A 14,664-nucleotide genomic window follows, 5' to 3' on the forward strand; every position below is an offset into this window, starting at 1 on the left:
TGGGCAGCATTTCCTTTGTTTCTACTACTTTTCCCACGTTCTATTTCAACTCCTAAACATTTACAACAACATTTCACAATATCGTATCAACAATCGTCATTCATATACGTTGAGCAAAATCCACCATTTTTCTCCATTTTCTCCACATTTATGGTTATAGTTCGTTATCGCGTTTTCTCATATATAATGCTTATTTCCTAGTCTAAACATCATTTACAACATATTCATAATCATGGCACATCAACGTTTATAGTTCCATTCGACTACTATTCAATTATGACACTATTCTCCCTTTCAAGACCCATTTTCCATGTCTTTCTACACTTCAAGCGTCTTAGCTTTCCAACACCTTAAACAACATGATAAAGTCATGAAACTTACCTTAGATGGTGGTGGAACAAGCCTAGAGTGGAGTTCTTCCTTTAGCACTAAAACCCTACTTCACCTCTTTTGGAATTTCTTGGTTTGGATGAACTTCACTTGAGTTTCACACACTTTGTTTCATGGATTTAATGTGGTTGATCTTGATCTCCCTTTGATTCTCTTAAATTCTTGTGGATGAAGTGTTTTGGATTACTCTAGAGAGTTCTTGAACCGTGTAGGTGAGATATGAAATAAAATGAGCTTAGGGTCCCTTTTTAATAACTCAAAATCTGATTTTTCATGAACAGCAGTCGGGGTGTACAGTGGTCGTAAATCCCACTTTACGGGCCATATACTGGTTTACGGTCCGTCCTCCACGACCGTATTTAAGCATATCAAAACCAGAAAGGTAGGCTGAAGATCATGGCAGTTTACGACTCAGTTTACGGGCCGTATTTCAATTTACGGTCCGTATTCCAAGTTGTGTTTAACCATTTGATGCATTTGACAGAAATTTGAAATTTTGGAATGTTGAAGAACGATGGCACTTTACGGTCCGTAAATCACTTTACGGGCCGTATTCCATTTTACGACCACTGGGCTGAAATGAAATTCTGCAACTTTCTTATTTCCAAAGTTCATAAATAGTCATCCCCTACTTAGTAAAACATCGCACATCATGCCCTTCGTTGGTCTATTCAATGTTGGCTCACAAAAAAATTTCGAGGTGTAATAGTTATTTGATGTGTAATCGTGATGTGTTATGATTGATTTTGTGACGATAAGATTCCACCGTGCCTATTTGACCGGGCATGTCACCGCGAATGCGGGCTGCGTATGATTCCACCGCGCCTATATGGCCGGGCATGTCACCGCTAATGCGGGCTGCTATGTTTACACCGAGCCTAGAGGGCCGGGCATGATCACCACTAGTGGGCGGCATATGAGGATTACCCGGACGCGGGTAATGATGCGGAGTACGATGTGACGATATACGTGATGAAGTATGTGATGATGTATGTGATGATGAATGTGATGATATATGGGATATGACAAAACATATACTATGATGATGTAAAATATAATATATGTAAAAAGTATGTTGCTTATAACACTCAAGCAGGTTATATCTTTTCTTATGATTCATGATGCTTCTATGACATTGTTCATTTCATTCCCGCCTTACATACTCAGTACAATGTTCGTACTGACGTCCGTTTTCTTTGGATGCTGTGTTCATGCCCACAGGTAGACAGGGAGGAGATTTTGCTCCGGACTCTTAGATACTGTTAGCTGACTGAAAGCACTCCCTTGTTCCGGAGGTGCTCATGATGAATCCTTTGTGTATAGTTGTATGTGTAATCTAATAGAGGCTCGTAGATACTCAATGTGGGTTATGTGGTTTCACGACGTGGATATTGTGTAAATATATTGATATGTGTTTCTGTATAAAAGCATTATGTTTTGTAATGAAAAGCAGTTGCTTTTGTAAAATAAGCATGAAATCGATAAATGATTGTTGAATGAGTCTAAGAAGTAATAGTATGAGCGGTGCTCGGTGGTTAGCCCCGGGCACCTGTCGCAGCTGGGTTGTGACAGAAGTGGTATCAGAGCAGTTTGTCCTAGGAAGTGTCTACCAGCCGTGTCTAGTAGAGTCTCGTTTATGCTGTGTTGCGCGCCACATCAATAAACAAGAGGCTACGGGGCATTTACGAAAACGACCATCTTTCTTCTTATAAGATCGTGCGATAGAGCCGTGTATAAGATTTTATCCTCTCTAATAGTGTGTTGTGATTTCAGAATGCCGCCCAAGGGAAAAGCTATAGCCGCCCAGAAGGGCAAGACTACAACAAAGAGGCGGGTAGAAAGAGAGCCTTCAGTGAATATTGGAGAAGGCGAATCACAAAATGAGACTCCATCTAGCACTTCCTCTACCTCGCCTAATGTGGAAGAGCAAGGAGGAGCTCCAGCTCCAATTCCTCCGCCGGTTGCTTCGGGTCAACAAATGACCGAGGCCATTCAGTTATTGACACAGTTGGTTGCCGCCCAGGCACAGCGACAAAATGCGGGCCCAAGTGATCGATCAGCCAGTACTAGAGTGTTATAGCCCGTATTTTGTACGTTTGGATAATTCAAAGTCGTCGTGGGAAGTTATGGGCGAAACCCCAATTTTAAAAATTATATTAATGCATAAGTTGTTATGACTATTATTAGTATGGAAATATGGTAAGAGGCTAAGGGCAAGAAGAGAAATTCGCAAAATGGCTTATGGAAATATTGCGGAAAGAATAGGGGCAAAACGGGAATTTCACCAAAAGGTTCATGAGAATTTAAAAAGGGCCATATTGGCCATGTGACAAAAAAAATATATATATGAAATGAAAAAGAAAAAGAATTAAAAAGGATGACAAATTAGTCTTCTTTTATGGAATTTCAAGAAAACTCTAGAGAGGGGCATGTGCCCCTCACATGCCACTAAAACTATATGTATATATAGGACTAAAGTCTTGAAAAAGAAGACAAATACATCATTTGTGCTCTAGACAATTCAAGAAAGAAAGAGAGGGAGAGAGACTTGGAGGCTTCGGCTAGAGGGGCTGGCCGAAGCTTGCCCCTCCCTTTTGATCATGAAAAAATCCTTTCTCTTGGTTTCTCTACTAATTAGAAGGTTCTCTACAACATGGAAGAGTTGTTGGAATAAGGAAACAATTCATTTGGACCATTCATGACCTTGGCCAAGAAGGAGAATAAGGAGAAAAGGTAAGACTTAATCTTTATTTTCATATGTGATGTGTGACTTGTGGATGTTGTGGAATGTGGAAATGAATGAAGTTTGCAAAAATAAGGTGTTATGTGTGTTTGGTCGTGTATGTGTGTGTTTAGTAACGTGTATGTAACATGGTGTTGGAGTAATGAATCAATGGTATTCAACTCTTTTGTGTGTTGTGGATGGTTCCTATATGTTGTAGGTTGAAGAAATTAAGGAGATAAATGAAAATATGTGTATTGTATGTTGGCCGAAAATATGTATGGTGTTGGATTGAATTGATTAATTAATATTATTTAGTAAATTGAGTGTTGAGTTGTGGATTATGTGATGAAAAGTGAAGGTTGTTGTTGTTGTTGTAGATTTTATGATGATCATGGGAGCTTAATGATTCAAGTAAAAGTAAGGATTGTTATGTGTTGTTTTAGAAGTGAATACGATTTGTACATGGTTTCTCATATTGTGAAAATGATGTTGTTAACGTGTGTATTATGTATGTTGTGAATGGCCGCGTATATGTTTGGTATTGTCCGTGGATATGTCTTGATGTATAGGAAAGCTAGACCAATTTTATGTAGGGTATTGGTTGGCGTTGTGATAAATAGGAATGAATGGAGAAAAAAAAATTATGAAAATATGCATGTAGTTGTTGTGGCCGAATGATGGGTGAATTGGTAAGTTGAAGTGAATCGATCCTATTTAATATCTCGATTGTTGTGTTGTGGAGTTCATGATGGAAAATGAAATTGAAATCATTTGCGGATTATGAAAGAAATTACTACTATTGGAATACATTCTGAGTTAATTATTGAAGCTGAAATATAATGGCTAGTATTGTTGATCGTTTGGCCGGGTTAAATTCCCGGATTTGTGTTACATCCGACATTTTTACTTATTCGAAAATTCAAGGTAAATTGACTTGCAATGAATAAGGCCACAATTGGACCTTACTTGGCATGAATGTGTAGGTAATGAATACAATGGTGTGGAATTACGAAAGGTGGCCAAGGGCAAAATTTGGAATTTTGGAAATTTGCCTTATGGATTGCAATATGTAGCCAACAAGTTGGACTTAAAAAAAAATAATAAAACAAGGCCCAAAAGGGGAGGCCCAACCAGCCATGCTATGTAAAAATAAGGGCCCAAGTCCATGATTTAATTAGGTAATATTATATATGTATATCCATAGAAGGTTCAAGAAAGCAAGAAAAAAATCAAGAAAAAGGAACAAGACCATTTCGGGTTTGAGAGGAGAAAAAGAAAGAAAAGAAAGAAAAATTTTGGAGCCTAATCCTTGAGTTTAAAATTCAATTCTTGTGGGAATACTATTAAGTGCAAAGTCCTCTACAACTTGGTACAATTAGTTTGGCAAGAGGACAAGTTTAGTGCCAAGTGAAGAACTTGAAGAAAGGTAAGGACTTTATGCTTTTGATATGTTATGGAAGGTATATGTATGTTGTAGTATGTGTGAATGAATGAAAAACATGGAAAATTTGTGTGTTGAAAAATATGCTTGTTGGCCGAATACATGTACATGTATTACATGTCTTGGATGATTTGAATTCATGTTGTAATTTAGTTGTAGTATGGTGGAAATTGTATTAGAAATGGAAGTGGAATGAATTAGTGAAAATTGAAGAATGTAGGAGGTGGCCGTGTGGTATTGTTATGTGTTGATGGAGTATGAATTTGATCTTGTTTGTATGTTAAGTATGTTATGGTGAAGTGAATGGAAAGACAACAATCTTTATTGTCTTGGAAAAATGGTTATCAAGTTGTTGTAGGAAAGTATGCAACTTTGTTATGATTTATGTAAAAATGGAAATGAATGTATCAAGAGGCAAATTATGATTATTGTTGATGAATTTGGAAGATGGAAATGTATAATGAACTTGTATGTTGAAGGTTAGGAAATATTGGAAAAGTAGTGGCTTAATGGAGAGTTTGAATGTTTGCATATCTTATGTATATTGTGTGAAAATGGTATGATATGCCTTCGACGTATGTTGTAATGATTTTGATGGTTGATGAATATGAAAATGATAAGTTTGGTTTGGAAATGTAAGTTTGAAACGAAAGATGTTTCGTTATGTCGAAAGAGGGCTAGTGATGCCATAGTGTATGTTTTAATGTCTATTGTTGTTTTGATGTTATTCTGGGTTGTTGTGATGATGAATTAAGCCGAGCTAAGTCTCGGGGATGTCTTATATACAGAGGAAATGCTGCCGAAATTTCGGTAGGCAAGTATGTGTTAAGTTGGACTATTGAAAATTTTGAAACTAACAAATGGTAAACTTGACCATTTCTAGATTTTGGACGAAATTGGGATTGACGCCAAGCGAGCGTAAGGCGCTATCGAGGTATGTGAAGCATTTCCCTTTGTTCCTAGGCATGTTCTGGATGTGATAGGCTCTGCCGCGAGCCTTAAGTACGACTCCGTTCCCCGGAATTCGAGACGGAAAACCGCTCCAATTCCTTCAATTCAATTGAAGCTATTTTCTTACAAATTGCCTTTAAAGTGAGTTTTTGTACAAAATTTCCCTAAACGGAGTCGGAACACTTCCAAACGATTATGGATGACCTCATAAGGTCTATTAGCGATAATTTACATATGTTTCCTCGAGTTGGTCCGAGGCGGGCCCGCAAGGCCCGATATCTTCTGTAATACTTTAAATACTTCCGTTTTGTCCGATTTTCTCAGAAACCATCTGAACTATTATTTTGATCATGATACAACTATTTTTATGAAATTCTTACAAAATGATTTCTGAACATCTGAGAATCTGATTCTGATAATAATCTGTCATGCCTTCCCAAGTAGGATATAGGCGCGTACTATGCATACTAACCGTATACTCTGATTTTGACTCGTCGTTTGGCACCCTTCAGTCTGATTGAGTCTGTATGTGAGTCTGTATGTATGTGGTTTCTCATGGATCTGTTCGTGGCTGTCTCAATGCATTCCTTCACTTCCCGGGCCAAGTTCTATTATCGTGCATATTCCTCTGCATTGTTCACCGCGTCCCTCGGTGTGCGGGCCGGGATCTGTTATATCTATATGATTATGATATATTGATCTGTGTATGGGGATGGCGGCCAGGATGGCATCTGATATGATCTGATCTGATCTGATTCTGTCTGTCCACCGCGTCCCGTACTAAGAGGGCCGGGTTTTGTTTACCGCGCCCCCAGACAGGGCCGGGATCTGTATGTCTGTATGCATGTGCCATCAGTGTTTATATAAGCACGTGCCTCCGTATGATTCTGTATGATTTAGTATGACTCTGCACTACTCTGCATGCATAATTCTGTCTGGTAGACTTCTGTATGTCCGCCTGAATTTCGACTATGTCTGTATGTCCGTATGGATTCTGGTTGTGTACGTCTGTATGGGTTCCGATTCTGTACGTCTGTATGGATACTGATCCTGCTCATCTGTCCGGATTATGATTCCGTCTGTCTGTCTGAACCATGATTCTGTTTATCCGTCCGTCTGATGTATGGTTCTGTCCGTTATATTTCTGTGACTCCGGTTCGGACTATGATTGTATCTGTTATGTTTCTGCTTTACATACTCGGTACATATTTTGTACTGACCCCCGTTCTTCGGGGGCTGCGCTACATGCCCGCAGGTACAGACGCACCAGGTGATACGCCGCCAGCGTAGGGTTCTGATTCAGCTGTTTTGAAAAGCTCCTTTGATCCGGAGCATACACTTTTGGTATATATCTTCTGTTTTCCGTATGTTCTGCATGTATGGAAATTCTGGGTACGACGGGGCCCTGTCCCGTCATATGATTCTGTATGTCTGTAGAGGCCTGTAGATAGATGTGTGGGTTACGGGTTTCGTCTGTATGTTAGCCTTATCGGCTTACCTGTAAATGTCTGCATGTTCAGGTATGTATATATATATGTTTGCGCGCGTGCCGTATCTATATCAGCCTACTTCTGTAATACCCGTTTGAAAAAAAAAATATCTGTACGATACGAAATTCGATCAGGTAGGTATGTACGGGTACCCAGCTAGGGTGCCAGTCGCGGCCCACGGTGTTGGGTCGTGACAAAAGTGGTATCAGAGCGGTTAGTCCTCGGAATGTCTACAGGCCGTGTCTAGTAGAGTCTTGTTTATCGATGTGTTGTGCACCACATCTATAAACAGGAGGCTACAGGGCATTTAGGATGTTACCCTTCTTTGAATCTTAGATCATGCGATAGAGCCATCTGTAGGAAATGAACTCCTATCGACTAACTTTTAATTTCCGCCAAAGGATGGCATCGACAGAAGACTATGGCTGATGATATTGGAGGCCGCACAGTACTCAGGTAAGCAATAATATGAAAGCTGTGTGTCGGAGAAGTTGTTTGAAGTGTGGCAGAAATATAAAGGTAAAGATCGAACAGAAAAGTGAACAGGAAAGTGCCTCCGACGCCGTTTGAGTTGGGCACGTGTGGTAAGTGTCGACGACGTAATAATTCTTATTTGAAGTTATCAGCCCCGTGTGGCTGCGATACGATATGATATGATATGTATGTGTGTATATATGTGTTGGCCCTGTGCGGCATGGTTGGTATTTCTGGTGTACAGGTTTCGGATAGTAAGAAATACAGAGGAAACTCTGCCCAAATATTTCCAGGAATATGGAGGTAAATATGTAGATTGAGTACAAAAAGGTTCCGCGATACTCGTCGGAATTTAGTTTTCTTCTGTTGGTGGTTGGAGAGCATCTTACGGTAATATTTTATCAGACTTCGCCGACTATTTGGAGACGGAATTTGTGGGATGAAGACTTAAATCTGTGGGATGTCTGTAATCATATGTATATGTGTATGAAAGTGAATATTGAAGATTCAGAAAGGCAACAGGGTAATGGTACGACTTAGCCGGGGGTGGGACCCGCTACGAGAATTTTCCGAAAATTTGCTAAGACCCCAATTTGCCCTAAAATTAAGTGACAAAGGTCCTGTGGGGCAATTGACGAAATTATATTAGCCCTAACGCGTCAAAATGCATGAAAGTTTCGGAGTTAAGCGTGCTCAAGCCAGAGCAATTCTGGGATGGGTGACCCCCTGGGAAGTGACATAAAATTTTTCACAAGTGTAAGTATGATAAGTATAAATGGAAATTTGGGGTAATCTAAAGGAAAAGAGAATGTGTGGAGTAATTAGTGCCCTTACAGAAGTCGCGCAGACTGATGCAGACTAAATGGGCGGAAATAAAAAGGTGCAATACCGCTCGGGAAATTGAGCGGATTCGAGTAACCGTCAGAGTCGTTCGCCAGTAAGATATTAGTAAAGATATATGTATGTGTGTATGTGTGTGTGTATGATTTTTGTCTGGTACCCATATGGATCACGAGTCGAGTCCCGGCAACTAAAATTGTGATAGACGAAAGGTTTTACTAAGCCGAATACATGAAGCGAAGCAGGGACGACGACCTGAATGTTGTCAAGGGGTAGAAAAGCCCCGATTACATTATAATTTAGTCTGGTATGACGATGTCTGAACAAGAAAATGAGTATGGATGGTAGGAAAGATGAAAGATAAGAAGTGTGAATAAGCGGAATCTCTGAAAGAGTCGATAAGCGACACGTAAGACGATTTGTACGACAACTTGGCAAACAAGTTTCCAGTGAAGGAAAATTTTTATAAATCACTGGAGCCTTAATAGGAGTGATCTGACTCTAATTCAGATTCTATCTGTTATACTTCTACACTTCCGATTCTGACAAGGCTCCGCCTATTACGCTTCTGTACTTCTGAACTCGATTATGTTCCCATCTGATAAATCTTTGCACATCCGATTCTGAATCTGTTTCTGGTTGACATACCTCTATATGATTAACTCTGATTGCGAATCTGCCTAACACACCTCTGTATGTCTGACTCTGGATATGAATCCGTCTGATATGCCTCTGTACGTCTGATCTTGATCACGCGTTTGTCTGATACATCTCCGTATGTCTGATTTTAATTACGACTCTGTATGATACATTTCTGTACGTCTGATTCTGATTTCGAATCTGTCTGATACCTCTCTGTACGTCTAACTCCGATCTCAGATTTGTCTGACATACTTCTGTACATCTGACTTCGACTACGAATCTGTCCGCCATGGTTTAGTACGTCTGCCTCCGATTACGAATCTGTCTGATATTCTTCTATGCGTCCGGTCCTAGTTCTGAATCTACTGGTATGAAGTGTCTGGTATGAAGAGGGATTACGATAATATGGTAGGGAACTCAGCAGTGTAACAAGAAATGATATTGACTATGATGTCTGGAAAGCGTTCGTCTATTACAAGAATATAGCTTATAGTTCGATGTTTATGTGGGGTATGAGAAAATATATTATGAAGGCATTTGAATCAGTGATGTGAAAAATTACCCCATAATGTTGGTGAAGAAGCCATGTCGGAAGGTCAACAAAGGACAACTATAAAGAGAATCCTCCCGAAGTAGTAGGACGCCCCATAAGGTCGATTTAACATTCGAGGACGAATGTTTTTAAAGGGGGGGAGGATGTTACATCCGACATTTTTGCTTATTCGAAAATTCAAGGTAAATTGACTTGCAATGAATAAGGCCACAATTGGACCTTACTTGGCATGAATGTGTAGGTAATGAATACAATGGTGTGGAATTACGAAAGGTGGCCAAGGGCAAAATTTGGAATTTTGGAAATTTGCCTTATGGATTGCAATATGTAGCCAACAAGTTGGACTTAAAAAAAAAAAAAAACAAGGCCCAAAAGGGGAGGCCCAACCAGCCATGCTATGTAAAAATAAGGGCCCAAGTCCATGATTTAATTAGGTAATATTATATATGTATATCCATAGAAGGTTCAAGAAAGCAAGAAAAAAATCAAGAAAAAGGAACAAGACCATTTCGGGTTTGAGAGGAGAAAAAGAAAGAAAAGAAAGAAAAATTTTGGAGCCTAATCCTTGAGTTTAAAATTCATTTCTTGTGGGAATACTACTAAGTGCAAAGTCCTCTACAACTTGGTACAATTAGTTTGGCAAGAGGACAAGTTTAGTGCCAAGTGAAGAACTTGAAGAAAGGTAAGGATTTTATGCTTTTGATATGTTATGGAAGGTATATGTATGTTGTAGTATGTGTGAATGAATGAAAAACATGGAAAATTTGTGTGTTGAAAAATATGCTTGTTGGCCGAATACATGTACATGTATTACATGTCTTGGATGATTTGAATTCATGTTGTAATTTATTTGTAGTATGGTGGAAATTGTATTAGAAATGGAAGTGGAATGAATTAGTGAAAATTGAAGAATGTAGGAGGTGGTCGTGTGGTATTGTTATGTGTTGATGGAGTATGAATTTGATCTTGTTTGTATGTTAAGTATGTTATGGTGAAGTGAATGGAAAGACAACAATCTTTATTGTCTTGGAAAAATGGTTATCAAGTTGTTGTAGGAAAGTATGCAACTTTGTTATGATTTATGTAAAAATGGAAATGAATGTATCAAGAGGCAAATTATGATTATTGTTGATGAATTTGGAAGATGGAAATGTATAATGAACTTGTATGTTGAAGGTTAGGAAATATTGGAAAAGTAGTGGCTTAATGGAGAGTTTGAATGTTTGCATATCTTGTGTATATTGTGTGAAAATGGTATGATATGCCTTCGACGTATGTTGTAGTGATTTTGATGGTTGATGAATATGAAAATGATAAGTTTGGTTTGGAAATGTAAGTTTGAAACGAAAGATGTTTCGTTATGTCGAAAGACGGCTAGTGATGCCATAGTGTATGTTTTAATGTCTATTGTTGTTTTGATGTTATTCTGGGTTGTTGTGATGATGAATTGAGCCGAGCTAAGTCTCGGGGATGTCTTATATACAGAGGAAATGCTGCCGAAATTTCGGTAGGCAAGTATGTGTTAAGTTGGACTATTGAAAGTTTTGAAACTAACAAATGGTAAACTTGACCATTTCTAGATTTTGGACGAAATTGGGATTGACGCCAAGCGAGCGTAAGGCGCTATCGAGGTATGTGAAGCATTTCCCTTTGTTCCTAGGCATGTTCTGGATGTGATAGGCTCGGCCGCGAGCCTTAAGTACGACTCCGTTCCCCGGAATTCGAGACGGAAAACCGCTCCAATTCTTTCAATTCAATTGAAGCTATTTTCTTACAAATTGCCTTTAAAGTGAGTTTTTGTACAAAATTTCCCTAAACGGAGTCGGAACACTTCCAAACGATTATGGATGACCTCATAAGGTCTATTAGCGATAATTTACATATGTTTCCTCGAGTTGGTCCGAGGCGGGCCCGCAAGGCCCGATATCTTCTGTAATACTTTAAATACTTCCGTTTTGTCCGATTTTCTCAGAAACCATCTGAACTATTATTTTGATCATGATACAACTATTTTTATGAAATTCTTACAAAATGATTTCTGAACATCTGAGAATCTGATTCTGATAATAATCTGTCGTGCCTTCCCAAGTAGGATATAGGCGCGTACTATGCATACTAACCGTATACTCTGATTTTGACTCGCCGTTTGGCACCCTTCAGTCTGATTGAGTCTGTTTGTGAGTCTGTATGTATGTGGTTTCTCATGGATCTGTTCGTGGCTGTCTCAATGCATTCCTTCACTGCGTCCCGGGCCAGGTTCTGTTATCGTGCATATTCCTCTGCATTGTTAACCGCGTCCCTCGGTGTGCGGGCCGGGATCTGTTATATCTATATGATTATGATATATTGATCTGTGTATGGGGATGGCGGCCAGGATGGCATCTGATATGATCTGATCTGATCTGATTCTGTCTGTCCACCGCGTCCCGTACTAAGAGGGCCGGGTTCTGTTTACCGCGCCCCCAGACAGGGCCGGGATCTGTATGTCTGTATGCATGTGCCATCAGTGTTTATATAAGCACGTGCCTCCGTATGATTCTGTATGATTTAGTATGACTCTGCACTACTCTGCATGCATAATTCTGTCTGGTATACTTCTGTATGTCCGCCTGAATTTCGACTATGTCTGTATGTCCGTATGGATTCTGGTTCTGTACGTCTGTATGGGTTCCGATTCTGTACGTCTGTATGGATACTGATCCTGCTCATCTGTCCGGATTATGATTCCGTCTGTCTGTCTGAACAATAATTCTGTTTATCTGTATGGACCACGATTCTGTATGTCAGTCTGCATCATGACTCTGTCCGTCCGTCTGATGTATGGTTTTGTCCGTTATATTTCTGTGACTCCGGTTCGGACTATGATTGTATCTGTTATGTTTCTGCTTTACATACTCGGTACATTTTTTGTACTGACCCCCGTTCTTCGGGGGCTGCGCTACATGCCCGCAGGTACAGACGCACCAGGTGATACGCCGCCAGCGTAGGGTTCTGATTCAGCTGTTTTGAAAAGCTCCTTTGATCCGGAGCATACACTTTTGGTATATATCTTCTGTTTTCCGTATGTTCTGCATGTATGGAAATTCTGGGTACGACGGGGCCCTGTCCCGTCATATGATTTTGTATGTCTGTAGAGGCCTGTAGATAGATGTGTGGGTTACGGGTTTCGTCTGTATGTTAGCCTTATCGGCTTACCTGTAAATGTATCTGCATGTTTAGGTATATATATATGTTTGCGCGCGTGCCGTATCTGTATCGGCCTACTTCTGTAATACCCGTTTGAAAAAAAAAATATCTGTACGATACGAAATTCGATCAGGTAGGTATGTACGGGTACCCAGCTAGGGTGCCAGTCGCGGCCCACGGGGTGGGTCGTGACAATTTGTTGTTGATTAAAATTTGCCAAGATAGAATCTTGGGGGTGGTATATTTAAAGGGGAGGTGCTGCCGAAATTTCGGCAGAAAATAAATAAGTGTATTTGAGGAATCGAGACAAGTGATTGATAATGAGAGTAATGATGATATGAATTCCTTTGTGTGTAGATTATCGAGTTTGGGAAAGTAAGCGCATCTAGTTGGTCGTCGCACAGGTATGTGAGGCTTACCTTTCTGTCTTTTGGCATGCCCTAGAGCCACGTAAGATATGATATGATATGCTGCCTTGGGGTAACTCTGTTCTGTGATTCTGAGTCTAATTATGTTTCTAACTCAGTCTTGATACGAGTTTATGATTTTTGCTCACCCCTTGATATAAGTATTTTGATATAAGTTTTTGATACAAGAACTTTGATACAAGTATCTCGATATGAGTATTTTGATATAAGTAATCTGATGTAAGTATTTTGATATAAGTATCCGGATAAAGTATTATGATATGAGTCTTCTGAAATAAGTATTCGACATAAGCATTCTGAAACATGATTTCTGATGTAAGTGTTCTATTATAAGTATTCTACTATGAGTATTCTGATATAAGTACTCTGATGCGAGTATCCAATGTGAATGTTCTTTGTAAGCTTTAGCGTCTCTAACTTTCGTATATGACATCGGATTGTTTAGAAGTGTCCGAAGAGGTTCCGGTACCAAAAACGTTCATGATCTTTCTGTATGTACATATGGTTCCAAAATCTCTATTTGATCTGATTCGTAAGGACATCTGAAGGCGTCTGATATGACTATGACTCTGATTCCCCGAAAAAGGCTTCTGAAACGCTTATAAAGCGTTCTGTACTTCGAACGCTCGTAACTTCCTCATACTACGTCGGATTGACCTGAAATCTGTTCCGAGCCTCCAGGTATCGGTAAGTACACTGGTCTGTCGAGTCTTGATTCCTATGCATGTGGTTTCTCACGACTCTGCTCGTGCATGACTCAATGTATCTTTCACTGCGTCCCGGGCCAGGTTCTGTTATGTCCTCGTGTGTCCGCTACGATATGATTCACTGCGTCCCGGGCCAGGTTCTGTTATTGTGCGCATTCCTCTGCATTGTTCACCGCGTCCCTCATAGGCGGGCCGGGCTCTGTTATATGGTATGATGATATGATGATATGGGGTGGTGGCCAGGATGGCATATGATCTGTCTGTTCTCCGCGGCCCGTATTAGAGGGCCGGGCTCTGTTACCGCACCCCTCACTGGAGGGTCGGGTTCTGATATATGCATATATGATACATGAATTTGATATATGATGATTCTGTTTACCGCGTCCCTTATCACAGGGCCGGGTTCTGTTATACGCATATGTGACATACGATTCTGAGTATTTTGTATGTTCTGACATCATCTGAGTATTCTGTATGTTCTGCATTCCTTCCGATATATGACATCATCTGTGCGCTCTGTATTCCGTCTGATATATGATATCATCTGTACGTTCTGTATTCCGTCCGATATATAACAGCATCTGAGTAATCTGCACGTTCTGTATTTCGTCCGGTATATGACATCATCTGAGTAATCTGTACGTTCTGTATACCGTCCGATATATGACATTATCTGAGTATTCAGTACGTTCTGTACTCCGTCTGAAGTATGACCTTATCTGTGCGTTCTGTACGTGCCACACTCCTTCTGACATCTGGTATCGGTATGTGCGATCTGTGTCTGGAAAGTAAGTATGTCGGCATTCGGTATGCTCTGTATGATTTTGTTACGCTCTG

Source organism: Lycium barbarum, chromosome 6 (genome assembly GCF_019175385.1).
Source record: "Lycium barbarum isolate Lr01 chromosome 6, ASM1917538v2, whole genome shotgun sequence".
In the NCBI taxonomy this organism is placed as follows: domain Eukaryota; kingdom Viridiplantae; phylum Streptophyta; class Magnoliopsida; order Solanales; family Solanaceae; genus Lycium; species Lycium barbarum.